Source organism: Pseudopodoces humilis, chromosome 1 (genome assembly GCF_049639895.1).
Source record: "Pseudopodoces humilis isolate 2021_Gansu_Grassland_sample_001 chromosome 1, ASM4963989v1, whole genome shotgun sequence".
NCBI classification, from domain to species: Eukaryota; Metazoa; Chordata; class Aves; order Passeriformes; family Paridae; genus Pseudopodoces; species Pseudopodoces humilis.
In genome coordinates, this window is record NC_142200.1 from 39,629,832 (window position 1) to 39,654,545 (window position 24,714).

General features: G+C 38.2%; 1 long non-coding RNA gene across 1 annotated transcript; it reads left to right on the plus strand.

Moving 5' to 3' along the window:
* The first annotated feature begins 10,197 nt into the window (after positions 1–10,197).
* LOC148185061 (uncharacterized) lies at positions 10,198–24,478 on the plus strand. The gene is made up of 3 exons (XR_015773632.1): positions 10,198–10,268; positions 22,181–22,283; positions 23,013–24,478. It is a non-coding gene; the product is annotated as an uncharacterized LOC148185061 (long non-coding RNA).
* The last annotated feature ends 236 nt before the right edge of the window (positions 24,479–24,714 follow it).

The window sequence follows — 24,714 nt, forward strand, 5'->3', positions numbered from 1 at the left end:
ACAGCAGGATACCAGGAACAGTTAGAGATCCCCAAGAATTTATGGGGCAGAAAATGCACAGAGCTAGCTGAGCTCTTTTGAGCTGGCCCACTGCCAGCACTTCAGGACACCAGTTAGAGTTCTGCAGAGCCACTCTGGAGTGTGGTTCCCGTAGCAGCTGACACTTCATCTTCAGGGGTAGCCTGGCAGATGTTATTGAAGCACAGTACCTGCACAAGGATCAAGTTCAAATCACGTTTTGTCCTGAACCACATAATCTTCCCAGAACATGTCTTGTGACAGACTCTAGTGCTAAGGCAAACCAAATGCATGTAAGAAACGAGGCTTAAAGAACTGGAAATTAGATATTCTGGTAAATGTCATCCTACAAGCTCTTGCATTGCACCAGTCATGGCAGTCACACAGTGGGTCTACAGAGAACTGCTCTAATGTGTTGCACAGAGATCCCCACAATATTAGCAAGGTACCCATCTCATTCTGCATGTCTTCCTCACATGTTTGCACACCTAGACCTGGAACACTGTGAAGCATGAGGAGAAACACATCTCACTTCAATGAATCCTAGAATGGCCTGAGCTGGAACTGACCTTAAAGATAATCTAATTATTTCCCCCATGCCATTGACAGCTTCTCTGGGCAACCTATTCCAGTCCCTTACCATCCTCACAGTAAAGAATTTCTCTCTAATATCTAACCTAAATCAACCCTCTTTCATTTTGAAGCCATTGCCCCTTGTTGTGTCACTACACACTCTTGTAAATTGCCTCTCTCCATCATTCTTGTGTCTCCCTTTAGATCCTCAGTTAGGACACCCTGAAGCCTTCTCTTCTCCGGGTTAAACAATTCAAATTTTCTCAGCCTTCCAGTCTTTCCAGACAAAATGTTGCCATTTTCTGAAAATCTGTCTTTGATATGCTTCAAATAGTCACTTAAAACCTGGAGTGGCAATGTCTACTACACGACTCCAAAAAGTGTGATCTAGGCTTTATGAAATGCTACAGTTTATCAACTAAAAGATAATCTATTAAAATTACAATCATCAAAGATATGGTGTATGGGATTTTTAGAAACCATTTAAAGTGCTTGGTTCCTTTCTATTTATTTTTTTTAATGATCAAATGAGAATATAGTATTCCAGGTACTCAATCAGATCAGCATTTGAACAGGAAAGAAATTAAATTGGGAAGGAGTGTGTAGACTTTTTGGTCCAGAGGGTTCACACTCAGGGTGATATCAATTATACCATCCCACAAAATGTTCCCATGGGAATCTCTGAGTATGGTATCATAGACCCATTTATCTTTTGTAAGCAGTGAACACTTACAAGTGCCATAGATTCAGAGGAAAAAGAAAACCTGCGGCATTTCGTGGAACAGGCCCTTTCATTTGCATTTTTTCCACCTTGAAGTGTCAACTGTTACCTGCTGTGTTTTGGTTGCTTGTTACTGGATTCCTCAAGATTCTACCTCAGCACCTGGAGACACTCATATCCTAGCGTTCAAAGTCAGCCTGTAATTACAGGCAAGGAGGAGAGAAGTGTGATGCTGCAAGAGGGGCTCATCTACACCACAACTGCATTTTATTCAGATAACTGGACTACTGCCACTTTCACAGGGAGATACTCCACACTCCAGTTGTGCTATCAAAACCCATTTGATAAGAAGCCCTTATTTTTCTTTGCTCCATTTCACTTCATCAGGCTTTATATGTCATTCTTTTGCCTCTAATTTCCCTTCAGAAGTTTACAACCATGTTGATGCTTGGAAGAAGTCAGGCAACTGGAACAGGTAGAGAGTCTCCAACATAAATCAAGGAAGAAATAGGCTGTAATTGAATGAAAAGCCTAACCAGCAGAGAGGAAATTCTTGTAGTTATGAATCCAACGTATCTTGATTACCTCAACCACTTTGATATACATCTGCAGAACTGGAGAAAAAAAACTTTCCTCTTTGTAATACCATGGGAGGGGATAGTTTTCTGCAAAGAAGGTGTGCACCTTCTTTGTGTTCAGAGATGCTCTGAACTCTGAGCTTTGGCACAGCTTTTACCACAATCATTTGCTACATAAAGTGATTGCAGCTTGTTTTGTACATCCCACATGTGAGACTTTATGAGAAACCAAATCAGACTGGAAAAACAGTATGAAGTGCAGACAACTTTTAGAAAAGCGGACTAGAAGCATAAGCCTTGAAAACTTCCATGTCAAACAAGGTTGAGCTGTCAAATATAAATATCCCCATGATTAGGGAGGACTATTTTAAGTCTCAGTTCAGGATTTGGGAAGCCTTAATTTGGGAAGACTAGCCAAGTCTTTCTGGAGGATATCCTAAACTCCATAGCAGTATTTATTTCGACTAATTACAGACAATCTGTTCTGGAGAAAATGAGTATTAGTACAGGACTGAAATGCAATCAAAGACACATATGAGCTTCTATGCAACATTCCCACTTTCAAAAAGCATCAGAAATTTTTGTTCATTATCTAAAAAGGAACCTCAAGTCACCTGACAATACAAGTAGCCCTTCCTTCAAGTTTCAAAAGCCACAAACTCCCCCAAGCTTCTGGCTCTCATCATCTTGTTTCTTTTGAAAGTTTTCTGTGATTCTTTTTCTGAGGATAAATATAAGTTCACAGAATGAAAACAAAGCAACCATGAGAGTGCCCCTGTTTCAAGTGGAAAGCACAATCATGTGTATACTGCAAATTTCAGGCTGTAGTGTAGGATCTATAAAAAGCCCATCCAACTGATATGAAGGGGTTATCCTAATCTGGGAGTATGACCCACATCATGACTTGTGCTTCTGTGCAGGTGTGCCTGGATACAAACAGCTAATATTTGTAAAGTCTACACCCCATGTTAAAAGTTAAAAAAAAATACTGTGATAAAAATAGAAAGATTAAAATACCACTTGTTCTTGAAAAAATCCATTAGAAAATAATTTTATACTACTCAAATAATTTCTACTGAGTTAAACACAAACTAAATGCTGGTGAGACCCCACTTGCAGTGTTGTCCAGCTCTGGGGTCCCCAGCACAGGAAGGACATGGATCCATTGAAGAAAGGTCAGAGGAGGCCACCAATACGATTAGAGGGAAGGAAGACCCCTCCAATGAGGAAATGCTGAGAGATTTGGGATTATTTGTCCTGGAGAAGAGAAGGCTTCAGAGAGACCCAATTGTGGCTTCCAGTGTCTGAAGGAAGCCTGCAAGAAGGATGAAGAGAGAATGTTTACAAGAGCATGTGGTGACAGGATAAAGGGTAATGGATTCAAACTAGGAGTAGTTTCTGGTCTAGTGAAATGTGTCCCTGTCCCTATCAGGGGATTGAAACTAGATGATCTTTAAGGTTCTCCCAACATGAGTGTAAGGAAAGATATCTAAAACCAAGTCACAAACTACAGTTTCATTAGCCTTGCAATTGTAGCATATTTCATGAAATGTCAAATAATTACTAGAGATAACAGTTGACTATAGCATCCTAATAAAACTTCAGAACTAAATTTTAAGGAATTTTTTACAAATCTCATCAGAGTGCATACTGTAATGCATTACATAAAACCTTTTCAGAGTAGGTAATTTACATGCACAAATAATTACTTTGAAGGAAGGGAAGCAATAAAGTTTAAAGCACCAAATCTAGGAACACCATTGTTTCCTCAGGCAGGCTGGTAGTAAAGGCTCCTAATTGTCCTTAGGATAATGATGGGCTGGCCATAGAATGCCACAAGCAGAGATAATATAAGGATTATCCAGCTGACATAAAATTCTGAAACATAAAGCATGATCTCCATTTTGCTGTCCAAGTTTTATCCCAAATTTACTTGCTTTAGTATACTAAATAGATACAGAGTTAATCTGCTATAAGGACATCCGCATTTTTTGTTTATTAAAAAAAATAGGGTAATATCTATATGTTGTAATGCTAGACCAGGGTGCATTTCATTTACTTTGTGCAATGAAGATGTATCAATTCCAAAAGGACAATGCTAATAATCTAAGAACATTCATACTACAGCAGTGAAAGGTGGATAAAGATGCATTTCAATACCAGACAGGAGAATTTCTTCAACATTCTCTGTCTTATCTGCCAAGTCCTCCATTGAAATTTGCTTAAAGTTGTCATCTTACCTTTAATACAGATCCTCATAATTCAATAAATTTTCTCCTCTTTCTCTCTCTTTCTTTCTTTCTTTCTCCCTTTCTCTCAAATATCCTGAAAATAACCTTCAGCTTCTTTAAAACATAAAGCTTTGGCGTTTTGGAGAAACTGTAATGAGCCAATAAACCCAATTTGGAGGCTGGTTACTACCACATAAATTAATTTCCCTGCTAAATGATCAGAGTCACATCCACCTTTTTCACTACCATCTGCCTCACAACAAAGTTGGCACTGTACTCCTTTGAGAGGTGGACTGTAAAAGTGTCATTTAGGAAAGGCTTATTAACAAAATCCTTTCTAAGTTCCAATTTTCCTGTTCCAGGGTAATGATCACAGGCAGCATATATATACTGTTAGCAGGAAACAGTCAAATGTCCACATGGCATGCACTTAAACACATTATATTAAAAAATTAAAAGGAAAAAAGAAAAAAGCAAATGGAATGTGTGTATGGATCTGTACAAATATCCACCTTCATTTTCAGGGATTTTCCTATATAGCTGATCGTAACAATTCTGCCAGTTGTTGGTTCTGCCTGTGAAGGAACTGTCCCTGCCAGCTGGGGTATTTCCCATTTGCCTCTGGATTATGTAAACAAGCCCTTTGCCACACCTATAAAATGGCACCGGAACAAACCACTTTTACTGAGCTTGCTCTTAATTCCATGTCCCTGTTATGATGTGTGACAGACATTCAAAGTCACTCACTCATCCATCTGATTTAGTACCTTACCAAGTGTTGTAAAGCAGGAAAGCATCCAAATGTGGTTGCTAAATTCTGATCAAAAACATTGTTCTGGAATTTTTTACTTGCTGTGAGTACACATACCTAGAGAGTAAGGTTTTTTATATTAAGAAGCCTGCAGTGAAGGCAAGGAAGTCTTAAATTTTGATAAGGACTTTAATTTTGGTTTTCCAGTAATGAAAAATATAGGGGGACAAACTGATTCATGGGACAGTAGAGTAATAAGTTTTTCTATGTGAAGGAGGTAAGGAAGAAATTGAATACTCTAGAAGTTAAAATGTACTTTTATGTGTTTTTCTTTTATGGTGCAGTCAGAATTAAGCAGGTCTGTAGTAATGGGGAACAAAGACACAGACTCTCTTGGGTTTGTGAAGGAAATCTCTCTCATCCCTCAACCCACTTCTAACTGTCCAACCTGCAGCTGTGCTTTCACACAGTGAAACACACTAGTCTCCTAGTGAACACAACAGCTGTAACAATTATAATCCCATATCTCACACAGTTCCACCAAAAGGGATTTTACTTGCAATGAAGTTATTTTGCAGTTAATGGTGCTGTTCCTTCCTGGGCTGAGGTGACAGTGGGCCATGAGCTTTCAGGCAGGGCACCAGTACCAACGTGACATACAAGCACTGTGTCATTTTGTTCTCTTTCACTAAATGTCCTACAGCTTGCTGTTCTAACACACAAAGTGTAGATAGTAGCATTTGTTTATTTTCATAATAAGATGTATTTTTTTTTGCCAAATTTTTAGAACCTCCAATTTTCTCCCCTTAAAGCTAGCCCCAAATCCTGAAGTAGTAATAATAATTACTTGGGTTTCAATGTTCTCTTCTTCCTAAATAACTGGAAAAGACATCATTAAAATAGTTTCCATAACTTTCTATCTTATTAAGTATAGTTAGATTCTTTAGTATTATTTTTCCCTCTTAATAATTATTTAATCTGTTTTGTTTTTATAGTTCTTCTAGGGAGAACTGTGTTTTAAGCAATGATTTTCACTAAATCTACTTAAGAAACTCATCAGACAGTTTGAGCAACAAAACCCAGTAGCATTAACCACATGAGCCAAATTTAACTTCAAAGAAACGTTTGAAACCACACTGTGGATTTCTAATCTGCTTTCTGTCCTCAAAATTGAATCTAAATGACTTGAATGTAAATTAAAAATAGCAAACTACATGACTGCAAAGTTCAAAACCTACACCACAGAATTAGTGTCTGTCTTTCAGATCTATTGTCTTCTAAATTTAGAAAGAATTGAAAACTTCCTTTTTCTCCACTGAAAATTAGCACTGCCAGTAGATCATCTAGTAAACTTATTATATTAAATCTTTAATTCACCATTCTCAAGGCCACAATGATACTAGAAACTCCAGAGTACATGCATGTTGCAGTATGACACCATCAACAGTAGGTAATAATAAATGAAAACTATCTCCCTGTCTCAGATGTAGTGAAGAGGCTATAGCTTCTGTTTGCTCCTGCCAGTACCTCAGGAAGATCTTCTCTATTTCATCATTCTGGAGATCAGTGCAGGTTTTCTGTTCATTATGGGAGAATATTCTCCTTCTTACCCTGTCTTCACTGCATCCTGCCTCAGATCCTGAAAACATGGATGTGCCTATTTTGAGCAAGGAGAGTTTGCTTGAAAAATCATCACTGGCACTATTGTCTACGCTGTAGGACTGGGAAGAACACCTTGCGATCTCTTCAGTTTGCTTAGGTCCGACAACCAGCAAAATAATTGTCCTGCATTTTCCAGGAATTCAAACCTATTTCCTTGTGAATGAGGTTTAACAACTCTCTGGACTCCTCACAGCTAGTTTCTGTCTCTCCACATGAATTATGGAGTTCTCCAATGTCACAAAAATGGAAGTTAATCCTGGGACAGAAAACTCTGGGAAGGTTTCTGTCTGAACCTATGGAAAAAAGTGAAAAGTGCTTTCAAGTAACAAAAGGTAGCTTTCTCACAGTAGGAAGCATAGCCACCTATCCCTTTATGGGGATAGATATCTCTTCATTAAATGCTGGGTGGTTGAGAGCTCTTTGCTACCTGACAGCACTGCTGAGCCACACTTCCTCCCCTAAGGAACAGAGCACACTGCACTTCTTAAGAAAGTATAAAAGTACATTTTCCTGGGGTTTGTGGTTGAATTTTAGGAAACATTCTACCAATGCCTTAAAATTACTGCTCGTCTTTCTCTTATTTCTATCCTCAAAATCACAAAAGCAGCCTGCATTTAATTCCTGCTTTACAGCTTCAGAGCCATTTCACTGCCAGCTAAAAACATAGGATGTGTTTACACTGGTCATTAAAACACAGATCAGAGTATCCAAAATCTCAGTTTGTCAAGAGAACATTAATCTGGTCAATTTTCCACCATGTATATGATCAAAAGAAGCAGAACTCTGCTAGCCTGTCATGCAAATAAAATTATGTGCACAAGGAACACTGTTAGTATTATCACCAGAGACATACTGTGCATTCCTATAAGGCTATTTTAATGTTTCTGGTGTATCATACTTTTTTATAGGCATGGTTGCAGATTTTAAAACAAAGCCATTTCTGTTAGTTTGCTAAAAAACAAACCTAAAGCTTCAAAATATAGCTACTATTCCTGTGTACATATTTTTGGCACAAATACAAATTCTTTTAGGGTACATTACTTGGTATTCTGCAGATGAAAATGAGCCTGGTCTTTGCATGTTTTCAGCTGACTGGATGCAAATCTTTGAAGATGCAGAAGCTATGTAACAATATTTAAGATGACATACTGTTTGGAAAGCTTGCAAGATTTATTAACCTGACCACAGCACCATGTAAAATGTGGCTCTGCCATTTCTTATTTTGTTCTGAGCATATCCAGACATGAGATATTTTGGACAGCTACATTTTGAAATCCAATTGTGAATATACAATGCTCGGAGAGAAGGAAGGCATAAACAAGTCCACTCTGAAGCCCCTGAGTTGTTGTCTGCTCAATTTCTACAGTCAACTGACTTCAGAAAAACAAGGAGCAGGATGAAGCTGCAGAACCTGAACCTGTTCCCTCCTTCTGGAGCACAGTGAAAGGCTGCAGTTACTGCCACCAAGAAGTACTGGAGATATATTTTGGAACTGTTTAGATGTTCGTCCTGAATATACCACAGCCTAAGGTAGACATGTATAAATCTCCTTCTTGGAAGTAACCACTCTCAGATTAATAAAGGAGTTTTATATATATATATATTTAGAAGCCAGTTTATTTCTGAACAGATGCTAGAAGACCATACTTTTAAATCTGAGGAAATTCAAAACTAAAATGGAAGACAGAAGATAATTTGAAGGTGCTCCAGTCCCAAGTATCACAGCAGAGGCAGCCTTCACATCCAGTCTGGGTTTCAAAGTCATAACTCAGTGAGTTTCCAAGTGCCCACATTGCCCTCTTTAAAACCTTAGGGAACTAGGTTTTAGCTCATCTCCTTTTTAGCTCATCTCCTGGTTTGGCTATGATTTTGATGTTGTTTTCTTCAGGAGCCACCCATGCCTGTTTTTTGTGCTATTTCCTTGCTGGATCTTCTATTCATTCTTCTGTCTTCCCTGTCTTCAGTTGTGAATTTTCCCTTCTATGATCATATCCATGAATTTATGGGGAAGGTGGCAACTCCAGAAGGCAGAGGAAGGACCTACTGTGTGAAGGACAGGGCAAGGAGACTTTCTTTCCACTGACTTGCCGCACACTTTTGAAAGAAATTAACTGACAAACTTGTGACATACTGACTCCCCATATATCCTAAAAGTCCTCTAAATCTTACCATGATGCATATAAAAAAAAATAAAAAAAAAAATCAAAAAGACATGTAAAAGACATACAAAATTACAACAAAGCTTAATGTAGTTGAGCAAATGTGCCATGTCAGTTTGCACTGGTACATCTAAGAAATTCCTTCTCAGCTAGAGCAAAGAACAAATGGAGTAAATAGGCAGGCAGAAAAACCAGAAGATAACTACTTTCCAAGCATAATTACAGTCCTCCTCTCCCCCAGGCGTGCACTCTAAAGTGATTCCTGGGCTGTGCTCATGTCAGGCTCTGCAGGTGTTGAAACTTGCATGCCTGCATGTCCCACACATGTCATCAAGTCCCTGGTGCACAGAACATTTCCTATGTGCCTCATTCAGCATTTCAGGGGTGCCTACTCAGTGTTTGATACATCAGTGCTCTGCTGAGTGCTCTGTTCATGCCACCTGGAGCAAGCTCTAGGTCATACCACCAGGGCAAGTCATCTACAACAAGCCCTATAGCTCTGGGCCTCAAACAAAAGAAACAAACTCAAATAAAGCCTTCAAACCTATTGGAAACCAGCTCAGCTTTCCCAGGTGTAAGGATATCGTCTTAAGAACAATGTTCCATGAATAGAAGAGAGCACATCTGTTTAACAGCTATGTTTGAGAAAACTTCTTTTTAAACTCTGTGACTGGGGACCATGTTTGAGAAGAGAAAACTTCTTCACACATCCTGCTTCACACATCTTGCTGTATTTTCTCCACCTGTATTATGACCAAAGCAAAACTATCCAGGGCTGAAAATAATATACCTGTTGGATGTGGGCTGATCCTTGCTGCTGAAGCAAGCCCCGAGGGGCAAGACTAAATACCATAAGTGTTGCACTGAGCAGGTATCCACACACATGAACCTGCCTGGCTTCAGGTGCAAATTTGTGGTGGTTCAGCTGGCCCCTGGCACTGCCTGAGCACAAACACCACTGCCTGCTCCCTGTTGGTCATACCCAAAGAGAATTTGGCTTGTTTAATATTGAATAACAAAAGCCAAGAGAACATTTGTCTTCTAAATTTATAAACTATGTAAACTCCAGGGACAAACATCTGCTTAAGATTAAAATTAACCTTTGATCAGAGACAGGCATAGTCTGGGCTGAGATAAACTGGGATACAAACACAATGAGGGTCTGAACCAGCCTTTTGGTGGGAATTGCAGGCAGCTGTGGAGGAGAAGGCAGGAGAGTACAAGAGGAGAACAAAGCTATATTAAAGCTGTTTATGAACTGTAATTAGGGGTGAATCAAAGGTTGTGAAGAAAAAATAAACAAACAACCCAAACCAATGATAAAACCAAGAAGAAAGTAAGAGAGATGGTGATGTTTAAGCTAACAGAATAGCAGCCTGTAAACTGTTTACAGTCTGCCTACTGTAAGAGATATATTTTGCTGAGACTGAAAGCCTAAATTCAGAGAAATACAAAACTGGTGAGTGCATAAATGTCAGTCTGTGTAAGAGTGGGAGGAGCCAATGACGGTGCAGGGAACAAGATACTCAGACGCTGCTGCCACTCAGGAAAAAGTAAAGCTTATTTGGCTAAGAGGTAAAGATGGTGTTTTCTGTGTACACGATGCTACCAATTATGTCACTATTCTAAAATCTTTTCTTCCTTTGTTTTTTCAGGGTTCTAATGCCTTGAAAAATTTCAGTGGTTAGTCTGCAAATACCTGATTTGTGGGTTTTTTTTTTTTTTGGTTTGGTCTGCCTTAGGTTGGGGTTTGGTTGGTTAGTTTCAGTTTTGTTTTGTTGTTGTTACTATTGGTTTTTTGAGGTAAAAACTTGAATTGTGTTGTGTGAGGGAAATAAATCAGTTAGGTCAACAGTAGAGCTAGTCTGAGCATCTTGTTCTCCCTTATAGTTTTGAAGAGCAGACAGGAATATCACCATCTTCTCCCAAAGACACAGGACATACACAGGGTATGAAATTCAGTGAGGATAAATGTGGGGGAGGGAGAGCTGCTGCTGTTCCTGTTGTGTTGAGATTTTACTTGTTTTGGACTTATATTTGCTGGTGGTGAATTTTGGGGTTTGCTGCTTGGGATTTTCTTTTTCTGTTTGACTTCTTGATGTAGCTGCAGCTAGGGAGTGACTCCAAAAATGAGCAAAGGTATTACCTCTGTAGACGCTCTGTAGAGTTACCTCTGAAGGCCTCCAGGACATCCTAATAATCCACCTACAGCAGTGATCCTCAGTGAAGTATGCTATATTTGGCCTTTCTGTGGTGGAAAGATAAACACTGCTAGTCCTGAATGAGTCCTGCTGACTTCTGCAGTTAACCCAGCGCTTCCTAGATTGGTAGGTAGTGTTTTGTGGTTTGTTTTCAGTGGAACACTTTGCCATTATGTATGTCTGTGATAAAATATATTACCCTTGACTGGTTAAGTGTTCCTCTCTGATTCTCTGTATAGGTATATTATGACATTGAACCACCAGGTACTGAAGGTGTAGTGCTCAGATATTAGAATGGTAGGGAACTTAAATATCTAGAAAGATCCCTGATAAATGATACACTCTGCAGACAAACCTCTGCCAAATTCTATTCAAATAGCAAAGGGATAATGTGAATATGACTCTAATGAAGGAAGGCTGGAGTTGCCATAATGCATGCAGGTGCAATTGCTCCAAATCTCTCTTAAAATCCATTTCCCTGCCAGTGCTCATTCTTCCTTCAAACAGAAGTTAATACTCTGCTGACATTACTGAACTCCATCATGCTCATTATTTCAGGCTAGCATTTAGATCAGGTTTTTGGAGGTGAAAGACCAATTCATTAACTCTATTGTGTCACTCAATGACTTCCTGTGGAGAGATCATAAGTCAGATGGGGTTGTCACTGCTGGAAGATAAAAGACAGCTATAAAGTAGGAAGACAACTGGTATAATTCACAAAAATGAGGAAAAAATTACTCCATAGCCTTTAATTTCTATTCATAGTTCAGGTTTTAAGTATGTTATTTAGATAACAGTGCATCTGAGATTTTTTTTTATGAGTTTCAGATATGGAATGGAAGAGGTTATTGGTTGGTTATTTGTTTTTGATTTAAAGGAGAAAATTAATATAGGCAAGAAGTAACACAGTAATCTTTGGGGGGGGGGGAAGTGTGGTTTAAAGCTGTACGTGTTGAAATGCCCACATACATTAATTTGTCTTGGCTTAAAGGGAAAAAAAAAGAGTGTTTGGAAAATTATTACTTTCTCAAAATGAAAGTATTATGAAATTGTTTCAATTGTTGATAAAGAAATAGGAATCTGCCAGGAATCAAAATCCACTTATTTAATTAAAATAAAACGCCCATACTGTTTTTTAAGGTTAAAGAAAATGTTTATTTTTAGAATATTCTCTGAAAGAAAAATTCTCTCTGAAAGAATTTATAGGACTTTTATACAAAAAGTAGTTTCCTACTGCTACTACTTATGACTGAACATGAAGTTTCTCAGTTTGCACATGAGAAGTAAACAAGCAAAAATTACTTCTTGTGCCTTTAATTGAGATTTTGTAGAAAATTTTCAAATACAGACTTTGCCAGTGTAATTAACAACTACTTAATGTGAAGAAGTAGTGTCAAATAAGGAATGCCTTTGCCAGAGAGCTTTGTAGGCTCTATTCAGTTTCCCTCCACCTGCTGCTAAATAAAACATCATAGAATCATAGAATGGTTTGGCTTTGAAGGGACCTTAAAGATCATCTGGTTCCAACCCTCTTGCCATTGGCAGGGACACCTTCCACTAGACCAAGGTTGCTCAGAGTCCCATCCAACCTGGCCCTGAACACTCCCAAGGATGGGGCATCCACACCTTCTCTGGGAGAAGCTGGGCAACCTGTTCCAGTGCCTCGCCATCCTGACAATAAAGATTTTCTTCCAGAGACATAATCTAAATCTACTCTCTTACAGTTTAATTTCCCCTTCTCTTATCACTACCAGACCTTGTAAAAATTCCTTCTCCAGATTTCTTGCAGGCCCCCTGTAGGCACTGGAAGGCTGCTCTAAGGTCTGCCAGAGCTTTCTCTTCTCCAGGCTGAAGAACCCTGAACCTCTCAGCCTTTCCTCATAGGACAATCCTTGGAGAGACTCTCTCCTTGCTAGACTGCAAGAAGCACTGCGAGAGATGTGGGATGGGGACGAAGGAGGGAGGGGCGGGATGCGATTTGTAACAGCATCCAACACCCATGGGTGAAGCATAGGGAAAGAATCCTGGTAGAAAAATGCCAACATCAAAACATCTAAACATATACCAGCATGTTTATGTACCTTAGTACCTTTTGGTAAACTCCCTCCTTCAGCTGATGGTACTGGGATTTCCAGCAGGTAACACCAGCCAAGGGCTGTGAGCAAACACAAAATCAGCAGCTGTTTATCAGTCACTGCATGAAAAGCAACAGCACCACTCTTATAACTTTTAAGATCTTGAACTATCAAAAAACCCACAGGACTTGGGAAGTCTATTATCTTCTTCAGTTTCTAATGGATTCACAGAATCAGAGAATGGGTCAAGTTGAAAGGGACCACAGTGGGTCATCAGGTCCAACCTCCCTGCTCAAGCAGGCTCATTCTAGAGCACATTGGCACAGGATTGTGTGCACATGGTTCTTGTGTATGTCTGGTCAGGGAGACTCACAACCTCTCTGGCAATCTGTTTCATTGAATGGTCACTCTCACAGTAAAGAATTTCTTCCTCATATTCAGGTGGAAATTTCTGAACATCAGTTTCTGCCCATTGCCTCTTGTCCTATTGCTTGGCATCCATCCAATGTCTGGCCCCATCCTCTTGTCACCCTCCTTTCAGATATTTATATATTGATGAGGTGCTCAAACCCTCTTACTCCAATAAATCCTGGGATTTTTTTTCCTATTTTTCAGATTTATTATTGATAAAAATTAGTGCAGTTTCCAAGCTGTACATAAAAGAAGTAAGTTTTCCTTTCTCCTAGCAGGTTTGGAAACAGCTACCTCCTCTTCCTCCCACCCTGCCCCCATTTCTCTTTAATGCTAAAATATTCCTACCTTAAGTGAAAATCCCTTTCTCAGATCCTTTACAAAAGAAAACCACAGTTGAAAGGAAACATAGGAAAAAAGAAATTCTAAACTGGTATCAATATTACTATTATTAATGTAGTTTTTTATTGGTCAGTCTAGTTCCTCATACTGTGTTATCTAGGAGCATCCTTTGTTCTATTTTTTGTCTGGATTGAAGCACTCTTTGCAAAACCTTTTTTTACATTTCAGCAATGTTATCTCTTCTGCCCCTCCTCCCCACACCCTGGAACTTTAAGCTGCACTCATTTGAAATATTTTCTGAAATTAACAGACTGGTTGAATTTTTTTTCACCAGGTAGCAGTTCAATAATGGGAAACATAAGAGTCACTTAATATTAAGATAACTGAGAATGATAAACCATTCTCTTCTTGACCTTTTCCACCAAAACATTAGCTTCTGAGTCAGCCTGCTTTGAAGCTACAGAAGTGCTACATATTGTTATGTTTGTTTCAAGCAATTCTTTTTTTCCATTTCCTCCTATTTTTAGCATCTGAAGGCTGAAATTTTACAATATGCTATTGCTCTTTTTTTTTTTCCCCAGGAACAAATGTCAGTGCATCAAAAGCTCACTGCTTTTAGTATGTGTCACTTGAGATCACTGGGAAAAAATACTTTGTAAGCCTCCTTATTGAATCATTAACCGTGGGCGCTACTATAAATAGTTTTCACAAAAATTCTGGGATCAGTTATTTCAGCATCACTTCACTGCTAAGTAAAATTTATAAAGACTATCAAGACTGAACAAAGGGACAAAAAACCCCAAATTATCCCAAAGTGAAGAGGTATGCAATCAAAACACTTCTCTTGTATGTACCTTTTGTATGTGTTTTGGTATATACCTTGTGGTATCACAACAATTTCTATTAATTATATAGTATTTGCAATGAAAATAACTGTACAAACTCACATACACATATACTTGAGTTGTTCACCTCCTCTCTCTGTTTAGATGCCAGTCTTAAATCTTCCAGACCTGAAATGCTTTTTGCAGCAATCCAGTCCTCTCAGACAACCATACAAAAGTTGTTTATTAGAAAAAGAGCTTTGAATTTTTAGGAAAATGGTTTATACCATCTTTCTGATCTACAGTTATTGAGGTGAGGGGATTGTGGAATCAGTGCAAAAACATTTGGCAGATACACACAAAGGCCACAGTAGCTATCCTGTTGACTCTGGTGTGCTGCCACAGAAATTCACCTTCAGTGTATGCAGATAGTTATGTCATGGTCCTATATCTGCGGCTGTGGACAGGGTCAATCTCATGGCACATACAGCTACGACTCCTTATTAAAGACCTAGAAGAACTCCTATTTTTTCTTGATAATCAATTAACTTTCCTGCCACCTGGCCAGAGGTGTTCACTATGTGCTCAGAGGCATTCACTGAATTTAATGAATCTCTGGGAGAGGTGTGATAAGCAGAAAGACTTTGATATGTTTGGCAGGAACAACCAGTACAGGTTTTCCAGAATGCTGTTCAATTTGCCATTCATTAAGTTTGTATCTAAAGCAAAACAGAAATCAAATATATTAAACATCTAAAACAGGGCTACTAAATTGCCACCTAGTGGTCTTGTAATGAAGTTAATATCTCCAGCCTGCTGATCTGGCTGAAAAAATATCAGTGTGAGTTTTGTATTTTTGTCAGGGTCCCAGGATGGGTGTTCACTGATGCCTTGCACATAGCATGATTGGAGCAGAGGGGTGTCAGGGCACAGCTTCCAAGCCAATACAAGATAGAGCAATTTGGACTGCTGGGTACCAGGGGCAGCTTGTACAGGATGGAAGATGGAAGAAATGGAATTTCGGAGCCAGTCAGCCAGCCTGTGCATAGGCTAAAAATGCTGCCAGGTAGGAGCACATGTCTATTATCTATGCTACTTGTTAACTTTTCCTTTCTAACAAAACAAACAAACATAAGTAATTTGAAATAAAAGGTTTTCTGACTATTAGTAAATTAGTTAGGAATTTTGTTATTCGGAGGCTCAATGAGATCCAGAGAGATGGTTGTGGCCTTTCAGTACCTACAGGGACTATGCAAGAAAACTGGATAGACACTTCTTACAAGGACAATGGAGTGACAGGAGAAGGGACAACAGCTTTAAACTGAAAGTAGGTTTAGGTGAGATATCAGGAAGAAATTCTCTACTGTGAGGGTGGTAAGGCACTGGAACAAGTTGCCCGGAGAACCTGCTGATGTCCCATCTCTGAAAGTGTCCAGGACTGGATAGGGTTGGGAGCAACCTGGTCTATTGGAAGGTGGCAGGGGGGTTGGAAGTAGATATTTAAGGTCCCTTCTAACCCAAACCATTCTATGGGTCTGTGATGATTCCAGAGGAGGAAGCATTTTGCTCTGCTGGGGTGTTCTTCCACCTTCTAGTCTCACTCTGCCTGAGCCATATGTTCATCAGCATGTGCTGTTTACACAGAGCCAAGCAGATGAGAAACAATAAATAAGCACAAGTAGAACAGTAAGTTTTGCAGTTCTGCTTTTGTGATTGGTCTGCCCAGAAGCGACTAAGAGAGACTAAAAATAATTTGCAACATGATGAACTGCATTAGCAAATTCTTTGGGGATTAATGCATCCTCAATCATTTTACTAATAATCAGCTGGGGGAGCGCTGGACTGCACATTGACAAAGCTGATGCTCACAGGAGGTGGAGGAGGCAGAGGTCTCTTGTTAAGATGTGCCCTGGAGCGGGGGCTGCTGGCTACATCTCTGGGAGGACACATCAGTTGTTTCACAGTTAAGTCAGAGATAAGTCAGTCCATGGCAGCAGAATCCAAGTGATTCATCTTCCTCCTCCATTCTGTCACCTGCTGGGACCTAGTGCAGTTAGTAGCTGAAGGAGAAACATCAGCCCTGAAAGAGACTGAGAACACTTATTGCAGCTTTATTGAGCTCCTGAGTAGAAAAGGTGTCACATGAGTATAGCATTGGTCTGAGGATGCTGCATAAATGGAAAGTTTGACCCTGGCCAAAACACATCCCCCTGCAGATCAATACCTTGATTCAGGTATTGGCAATTCTTGTGCCTTCTCTCCTCTTGGGATGAACTGAGAGCCCTGCAAGCAACAGTCATTACTTCCCACAGAATATGAGATGAGATAGGTCAGGAAAACTAGATAAAGAAGAGAAAACAAATATGGCTGGGGCAAAGGGTAGGACTTGGGAAGCAATAAAAATAATCAATTGTTGACAGGAATATTGTCTTCCTACGCTTTAGATTTTGTGATTAAAGTACAACTCACCATACAGAGCATCATATATAGCTCTATTTTTCCTTTCATATCACTTTTGGCCTGCTTGATGTTAATCTGTTTTAAGCTAAATCTGATTTTTATTTGTGAGCATTTTCCCCATTTCTTTTTCCTTTTTTTTTCTTTTTTTGCATTTACCTGTAATTCTCTTGGTTCACATCATACTTTGTTCTTGTCCAGGGAAACTTGCACTTTGTTTCTCTTTGTTTCACAGATTTGATTTGCACACTGTTCAATTTTAAACAAGTATCTACTGTACTAGTGTCTGACCTCACTCCATTAACTTAATCATATTTTAGTCAGTGAAGCTCTCTTTAGCTATCTAAACTGATTTCCTTTTTTAGTTTTTTTAAGGCCTCAGCTTCCCTTCCTCTAGTTATTATAGAAGCACAGTAATGGAGGAAGCTGTAAACTTACTCCGCACACTGACGTGCCACTAATCCAAACTACCTAGTATAATAAAAAGGCACTCAATTGAAAACTGGTTTGCTCCTTAATGTACTCCAGGTGATTTGATCTTTAAGGAGTATACAATACAAGGTGAAAGGTAATCAATACAGTACTGTCTGAGAAACTGCAGATTTAGCTGCATACCTGTTGTCAATAAAATTATCCAGGGACAGAATGCCCTATAAATGCAACCAGCTTTTTCAAAAAATAAATGCTCTGCTCCAAACCCGAGAAGCTGGTAAGCCACAAAATAGAATCCACATGACAATTACTCATTTGAACTTTAATGTGTGCCATGGGTTTCTGTTTCCCCTAACCTTTTCTGAGTTAGTCTCTTCAGGGCTTATTAGGATCGCCTTTGACTAAGGGATTTACCATACCATCAATCTGTCACTGTTCTGCTATCCCAGTAGCTTCCTGAGTTTTCATATTCTGCTGAAATTGCCATGCCAAATGTCATCCACATAACTCTGATAGACATGTCTTTGATTTCTGGGGCTTCGTGCCCGCTGTAGGTAGTAGTGAGCAGCTTCAAATACACCTCTTTAAAATGTTTTGCATTTTCCAGGTAGGAAGTCCTAGATCTTCCTGTTGACATCCCCACAAAAAACAGAGTTAATGACTTGGGAATGTGCTAGATGGATCATTCAGTACATTTTTTACTTGATGTTTATACATTTAGAAAATCACTGAAGGCTTTCAGGAGGAAGAAAGCATCATCCAGTGTTACTGTGCCAGCATTGAATAAGAAGAATAACTATTCAGGTGCCATGCGTAGAGAACATGCAGTGAGAACTTATTTGTGTTGGCTCTGGAATTGTACACTATCTTGTCTTCACCTTAAGGGATATGCAGTTTTTACTCAGCTCAGAGCAGTCAGACTGAGCTTGTGCCTCCCTTAAAATACCTGAAGATGTGCTGTAAGGCACAAGCTATCTACATTTACGGCTCTAGCAGAAAGATACCTTAAGACTTTTAAAAATTGAAGTACAATCAGGCACTTAAAAGGGGACTGTATTTTTCTCAGCACAGGTTAAATGACAAAATAGGGCTTTCATAGGAATTTTTTTGAGATCTTAAAAGACATGAGCAGGATTCTCACAGTAACAGAACAGTCATGATCTGAAACAAGATTGTTCTCTGAATAGATGGAATGGTATTCAGTCAAAGGGATGTAAAAGTTGAAGTAAACTGAATGTTGTGGGGTTTTTAAACAATATTAAATCAAAATTGAAACAAGCTTGACCTTTTACAAAGAAAAGTTGCTTTTATTTTATTCATTGTTTATTTTCACTTTGTGTGTATGTGTCTGTCACCTCCAGGAATAAAAACACTGCAGTCAATTCCCTTCTGCCTTTCTTTATATGGAGCTGGTATTTATAATGAGCCTCCAGTCAGCTCTGTCATGTTAAAATGAACTTTCTGAATTATTGTTGTTCGCCTGATTTCACAATCAGCCCTCTGCAACCCACAACACTGTCACTAGCAATCTAACCAAAGGCAAAAATTTCTTTAATGTCTAGATCAGTTTATGTTGAATAATCCCAACACCTTTCAGCAGCAGTAGTATTTAAATACAGCTGGAGTGGAACAAAACAGAATGCCTGAATTTTTAAAAAGCCTCATACATTCATGCTTCTTTTCTTCCTGCTGGAATCATGTAAGTTATAAATGTTGGGGGCTCTTTTCATCCTCTTTCTATGTCTTGCTTATACTTGGTGTTTTGCCTTGGTTAAAGGTTAAAAACTTTGAAGGCTGATGGTCTTTGCCATAGGAAAGTGACTTCTCCATTAGAAAGCCAGTAGATTTATAAAGCTGTATAAAAATTCCTTATTTAACAACAGGGTCAAGAAAAAGTATCTATTTTTCTATCATGGATGTCTCTGTTATTATTTTGACAGAGCAAAAAAACTACTGTCTTTTGGAACACAGAAGAAATAAAACAGCCAGAGAAAGTACTTTTACTTGCAGCTTGAAGTTCATTTCCAGTTACCACTTAATATATTTTCCTTTACTTTTTCCACTACTATTTTTACTTAGTTTTTCAAAGAAAGACAGTATCAAGTAGATAGGATTGGGGGGGGGAAGGGGCAGAGGGGGGAAGGGTAGGGGAAGAGATTGCCTATATCCATTCTCTATTCATCATCTTTTCAATCATCTTTTCATCTCCTAAAAAAATTGAAATCTTCACAAGAACACAAGCTAGATTACTCTTCTTCCCATGTGTTTACCTGTTGGGGTAGAGAAGTATTTACACCATCTGATTCCAATAACTGTGCTAATAAAAGACTGATATGGATTCACAACAGGTGATATTAAGAAACTGAATAAGTGTATAAAGCATTAATAAGGTTTAGAAAATAATTAAAAAGAAATTCTTATATCTGACAGCAACAGAACTGTTCAACTTCTATGCTCCAGGTTGAGATGAACTTTGAAAAAATGCTAAAGACAGGCCCCTGTGCATATTACCAAGATAAATTATTTCTTTGATATATAATTCTCCAGGTGCAATAAAGATACACAAGACTAAATTCTGAGTAAGATACGTGTTTTATTTCTAGTCCTGTGGTGGAGCAATTCAGAGTACAATCTGACTTTAACTCAGCTTCAGCACTGGCAGGATTCTCACCTATTCCAAGGGCAGTGGCACTTGCTCACAGCAGGGGTGCAGGAACTTTGTAGCTCTTTGAGGCAGCTCTCAATAAATCCTCACTACTAACCTCAGCCACTTGCCAAAAGTTACCACAACTGTAGATCGCTAGGAAGGCTCTGTCACTGAGCTAAAAATCGGAGCGGAAGAGACGCTGCACACTCAACTGTTAATTCCCATTTATCCAGTACTTTAACTTGCCATGAAGCCTGTGCGCCACCAGAGGGCATTCCATGCCTCAATAAACTGCAGATTGGTAAACAGTTCGAAAGCAAGGGAAAATAATTCCTCTAGTCTTTTTAGGATATTGGACATTCCATATTACTAATCAAAAGCGTACTACAAAATTAATTGTCCCAAGTGCAGTATCTATCAGGTACTTCTCAACTGCTCTTTCATTCCAGTAGCTCCTTTACTGGGAAAAATAGTAAATTAATTCATTCTCACTTGTAAACAAAGATGGAAACTAAAGCTATTAGAACTGAAGACATGTTTTCCCATCACAACAAATTAATATGAGGAAAAACTTTAGAGCATGTTGATTTGTTGTTTAATTTCTCCTAATGCTTAGCTAACACATTGCAGATTTTTATAGTTAGTGAGCCATGTGTTTATGTAGATTTTGCCTTACTAGTGTCAAGTAATACAGAATTATATCAGCTGAGGAGCCAGCCCTTTGCATTTTATTAGCTACAGAAGTACGGCACAGCTGGAAGTACATTTGTCCTTTAAAAATTTTATTAGAAAAATATGCTTTCATTTTACAAGTCTGCAATCCTGTATAAGGATTTTGATCATTTTTTCCATCTCAAAGAACTTAAAATGTAGACGGTCTCTAAATTGATACTTATAAATTCTAATTTTCTATACATCAAGCAAAATGAATGCTGTCACTAAAACTGAAAGAAAACGACTGAGGAAAAGACAAAGAAAACAGCATTCCTCATAGTTCTGTGCAGCTTTTCATTGCAATTGGCATAATGTTTGCATTTTTTTTCAAAGCCTGATAATTTTAGCAGCACTTGTCACGATCCCTTAGTTTCACACATGAAAACAACTTTATTGCCCATCTCAAGATACAAAACTAAGTTATCTCACAAACTCTTTTTTACCAAGTAATGTCTTGCTACTCCGTAACATCATTGCTTTTCTGTTATTCAGGTAAAAATAGGGCCTTCAGGGAAAGCAATACAACAGGAGAGTTCACATACTAATGTATCAATGAATAATTATATGTTTTATGTGTTACCAGATACTCTTATAGCTATTTCTTCAGTGTAGCATACTAGCAATTTTCTAAAATATTCTTTAAAAAATAAATGCGAATAATCTTTTTTTTATTTGATCTATCAGATAAAGTTTGAAATCATCTAGATTTCTGAAATGCAGTAAAATGAAATATTGAACAAACTATGTAAAATAATTTTTTTTTTTACGAAAATACTGAATTATAATTGAGGTCATTGATTAAACTCTGTTATGTAAAAAATAAAAAAATCTAAAATGTGAGTAAGTTATCAAATAATAAGAATGAAAAGTATTTTCTTCAGCACATATTTTTACACAAGGATGTAAAGAATATAGCAGGCAATGATCTTTACATTATACAAAGCATCCAGCTTTTCGGGTTTGTAGATAAGTACCTAACTTCAGATGTCAGAATGTACACATAATGTAATAATTATTTGTGTGTTTACAAAGCAAAGGTGTGAAGTGACTTAAATCTATTCCTTGGATAGCAGAAGCCCATTGGGTCATTTTCAAAGTGATTTTTAGAATATCATTACAGGGTAGGATGCACTCACTTGCCTGTTCATCCAGTGTGAGTTTGCTTCCTTGAATACTGGCATAGCCAATTACCAGCTTATAATAATGTATTGTTTCAAAGTACAATATTTACATGTAAGTCCAGTCCTAAAATTAAAATATTATTTCTTTCTGCTTCAGTGGATCAGAGGAAAAATGCCCTTCCAAGAGAAGGCTAAATGCTCAGAGGCATGTACACAAATGACTCACTGATACTTTCTGTACATTTTCCTTCTGGTTGTTTCAGAAGTCAGCAAAACACCTTGTTGGTCACAGATGAGAGAAGTCCTTGTCCAGCTAAGCCTAAAATCATCTCAACTTTCAGCATCATCTAGGCTGGTCTATGAACGGTAAGGACTGTGCTAGGAAGCAAAGGCTAATTTGCCTGAAAAACAGATGTTCTGGTTGACAGAATATATATTAACTGAAAACTACGGGGCAATATTAATTCAAACTCTAAGGTTATTAAGGACAGTATCTAACACAAATAAAAAGTGCTTTGAGTTTAAGTACACTGATTCCTACCCACAAAGCCCCTAAGTCACTAGAACTTGGCTCAAAGCCCATTTCTGGATATGGGCCCAGCAGTCCCTCGCTATGGTGCTATAAAAACTTACACAGGTGCTCTGAAATTTGAGCTATCAAAGTCAAGGAGACTGCTCTCAGGAATTTGAAAAAACCCTCTTCTGTTTCATGTTGGAAAGAATGGGTGGCAGAAAACTTTCAAAATACTTTTGCTGACACTTTTTTTTTTAATAATGTCAGCTGTTTATCATAAACATAGGGTAACCCAGCTGGGGTGCAAAGGGTTAATCTGCCTGACGTGAGCCAGTTTTTAAGTAACAACTTCTGCAGAAATTATAAAGAAGGATTATGGATGCATCCGTATCTTAACCAGTAATTAATTAACTGCAAAATTAGGCTGTCTAGCCTAGAAAGGCTAGAAAGGTTGGCTTTCAAAAAATGTTTTGAATCGTTATGGGTGACTACATGTTTATTTGATCTATGATTTCTGAATGTGTTTGGGGTGGCTTTGTTTGTCCTTCGTGTAACTTTTTTTTTCTTTTTGAAAACAACAGATAGAAGGGAGTTGCTAAGAGTCATCCCAGATTATAGCAAAGCCTGGATAAAAAGAAATTTAGCCTCAAATCAGAAGGGGGAAAATATTGCCCTTATCACTTGTGCGAAGAATAAAAAGAGCAGCTGGAGGGAGTCCAAAAAAAGTGAGGATGGAAGCTGTATGGTCAAGGAAGAGATGCCTCTGCAACAACTTGTAAACAAGCACTTTAATCATGTTTGCCATTTCATTAGCATTTGAACAATTCAGATTGAAATATGAAAGATGGTTTTATCTCCCTTCTCTTTTATGCAGGCCCTGGACAGCTTTAAGAAAAACACTTCTCATCTGAATGATGAGGATAACAATAACATTTCTCTGTCTCAAAGGGCTGATTATGAAAATAAATTAGATGCTGAGATGTTAAAGCAATGAGTCCCAGTAAATTAAAAAGAATTTTCAGAACAAAATAACCACATTTACATTATTTTTAGACACCTTGATTTCAATTTTTTTTTTTTTTAAATCATAAGCTGTTTGTATGCAAACAAGGAATTTATGGATGGTTAACCCCAGAAATGTGAAGAACACTTATTGGTAAACAGCTAGTTGACAACAGAATAGATAAAGAGGAGACTATTAAATTATTAAATGACCTACACTACAGCTTCTTGTATGCAGTTTTGCAGCTGGAGGAGAAGTGACTGCTAGAATGCTTAGTTTGGTGTCTTCAAAATGTCTACAGTGAGGCTCTGGTTTGAAAAGTGATTATGTAAAAATAGCACTTCCTACTCAGCAGATCTGTTCTTGTATGCTTTAGTAGGGAGAGAGAAAAAAAACCAAACAAAACAAACCACTGTGTGTCTTCATTGCTGAGCCACCATATCTCTTGGGGTGGTGGGGGGATGGAAGAAACTGCATTATACTCTAGTTTATGCAACTTCATCAAAATCACCAATTTAAAGCTATAATGTACCTAAGCAAAGCCCATCCTTTCAAAACTGTGCCCTTTGAAATCAGACCTGCATAACCTCATTACCTTCAGCTGAATGGAAAATGAATGAAATGAAAGGAAATAAACCCTTCAGATTGAAAAATCATGATTGGATTTCCTCCAGCTTCCTATCATCACCCAAACTAATCAAGCTATTTTCTCCCCAGGTGGAAAATGAAAAGAAAGAGAGGTGATGATGATTCTTTTTTTAAATATTTGGCAGGTAATCTCAGAGTATGGAGCCCATATAAGTTTCAAGAGGTTACATGAGGACCACAGAAGGCTAATACTATGATAACAGCTGCTAGTACAGGGATGTAAGCAATGCAAAAATCAGATTAATGCAGTTTGGCCAGCCTGTTTCCAGGGTTGTCAGCCTCCTAAGTGATGGAGTGGGCTTTGCCACTATCAGCTGCTTCCAAAGGATCAATATGTCAAAGCAAATGCTCCTCTTAAAGCTTTTCAAAAGAAGTCTTCTTTGTCAGTATGTTTTGTTTTTTTTTTCCTGAAGAAAAGCAGATGAAGAGGCTTGTGTAAAAAGGAAAAAAAAAAAAAAAAGTAAAATTCTGAACACAGAAAAATACATACTTAGTATCTGTCTAGAGATTTGAAAGGATACTTTGATCATTCTTGCCAATTACATACCTGTTAGAGGTGAGTATATTTACATATTTAATATTCAGCTAATCTCCAAAAACTTTGATCAAAAAGACATGCCATTTATCCTCAA